At 52.2% G+C, this 2,125-nt stretch overlaps 1 protein-coding gene across 1 annotated transcript in view; it reads left to right on the top strand.

Annotated features, from left to right (window-relative positions):
• The window catches only part of KIF24 (kinesin family member 24), a 50,515-nt gene that overhangs the window by 26,313 nt on the left and 22,077 nt on the right, over positions 1-2,125 (top strand). The gene's annotated exons all lie outside the window — the stretch shown is intronic.

The following is a 2,125-nucleotide window of genomic DNA, read 5'->3' as shown; positions in this document are numbered from 1 at the left end:
CAGGCTGTGGAAGGTCGGTAGTTCAGCAGTTCGGGACCCGAGTGTGCCGCATGATGGAGTGAGCTCCCGTCTCTGGCCCCAGCTCCTGCCAACCTAGCAGTTCGAAAGCAAGAAATTGCAAGTAGATAAATAGGTACCACTTCGGTGGTGTAGTTCAGCAGTTCGAGACCCGGGTTGCCGCATGACGGAGTGAGCTCCCGTCTCTAGTTCCAGCTCCTGCCAACCTAGCAGTTCGAAAGCAAGAAATTGCAAGTAGATAAATAGGTACCACTTCGGTGGGAAGGTAACAGCGTTCCATGCGCCTTGGTGTTTAGTCATGCCGGCCACATGACCACGGAAACGTCTTCGGACAGCACTGGCTCTTCGGCTTTGAAACGGAGATGAGCACTGCAACCCTAGACTCGGATTCGACTGGCTTTCGAGCAAGGGAACCTTTACCTTTTATACTTACTTGGTAATTCCTTGTTTCTGTATTTTGCAAATATTGTTCTATGCTGTGGTTGTTGTTTTTTTGTTGTATATGGGTTTGCAAGGGTTACATGCCAATAAAGGTAACTGGACTGATTAAAAAAAAAGCTCAGCTTAGAGGGAACACTGGTCTCCAGCTCTCTTAGGCATCTCCTGCAGCACCTTCTGCTGTTTGCACGGCGGTCAGAACGAGGTTGACTTGTAGGAGGCTGTGTGGACGAATGGACTTGCCACCGGGAGCAGAAGAGGAACAGGGTTCTCTTCTGGCCCTGTCCAGTTCTCCTTCTGCCATCTGTTTTACATGCATTTTGGTGTGGTGTGTCTTGTCGGTTCCTCTCTGTGGCAGACTGCCTTCAGTCTAGGAGGACGGGGTAGAGAAACCTGACTCTGTCCCTGAGTTGGAGTTGATAAATATCTGAAACCCTTCTCTGCCCACGATGGTGTTTGTACACAGATTTGTCAGAGGGGCCGTGGCTCAGTGCTAAAGCATCTGCACACAGAAGGTCCCAGGTTCAATCCGCGGCATCTCCAGTGAAAAGGACGAGGCAGGAGGTGGTGTGAAAGACCTCATCCTGAGACCCTGGAGAGCTGTAAAGAGGGGCCGTGGCTCAGTGGAAGAGCCTCTGCTTGGCAGGCAGAAGGTCCCAGGTTCAATCCCCAGCATCTCCAGTTAAAAGGACCAGGCAGGAGGTGATGTGAGAGACCTCCGCCTGAGACCCTGAAGAGAGCTGTAAATAGGGGCTGTGGCTCAGTGGAAGAGCCTCTGCTTGGCATGCAGGAGGTCCCAGGTTCAATCCCCGGCATCTCCAGTTAAAAGGACCAGGCAGGAAGTGATGTGAAAGACCTCCGCCTGAGACCCTGGAGAGAGCCGTAAAGAGGGGCCGTGGCTCAGTGGAAGAGCCTCTGCTTAGCATGCAGAAGGTCCCAGGTTCAATCCCCAGCATCTCCAGTTAAAAAGGACCAGGCAGGAGGTGATGTGAGAGACCTCTGCCTGAGACCCTGGAGAGAGCCGTAAAGAGGGGTTATGGCTCAGTGGAAGAGCCTCTGCTTGGCAGGCAGAAGGTCCCAGGTTCAATCCCCAGCATCTCCAGTTAAAAAGGACCAGGCAGGAGGTGATGTGAGAGACCTCTGCCTGAGACCCTGGAGAGAGCCGTAAAGAGGGGTTATGGCTCAGTGGCAGAGCCTCTGCTTGGCATGCAGAAGGTCCCGGGTTCAATCCCCGGCCTCTCCAGTTAAAAGAATCAGGTAAAACAGTAAAAAGCCCAGTAGTACCTTTAAGACTGATAGACTTTATTGTCGCATAAGCTTTCGAGAAACGCAGCCCTCTTTGTCAGATGCCGTTTGTTCGTCTTAAAGGTGCTACTGGGCTTTTTACTGTTTTGCAGCAATAGACTAACACAGCTGACTCCTCTGAATCTAAGAATCAGGTAGGAGGTGATGGGAAAGATTCTTTTTTCGGCATGAGTCCCTGGAGAGCCGCTGCCAGTCTGAGTAGACAAGACCGACCTTGATGGGCCAACGGTCAGACTCAGTAGACGGCAGCTTTGCAAAGAGGGTAAGATCCTGAGGGGGGGGGCGCTGTCATTTCCAGCTATGCTTTCGCTCCATCTTGCGCGCCCAGGTGTCCTTAACGGGTCGGGGGTATATAAAATGCCTT

This window comes from Gekko japonicus, unplaced genomic scaffold, assembly GCF_001447785.1.
Source record: "Gekko japonicus isolate JY-2015 unplaced genomic scaffold, Gekko_japonicus_V1.1 scaffold3725, whole genome shotgun sequence".
Lineage (NCBI taxonomy): Eukaryota > Metazoa > Chordata > Lepidosauria > Squamata > Gekkonidae > Gekko > Gekko japonicus.
The sequence above is the reverse complement of the archived record's forward strand: the minus strand, read 5'-3'. Positions and strand labels throughout refer to the sequence as shown.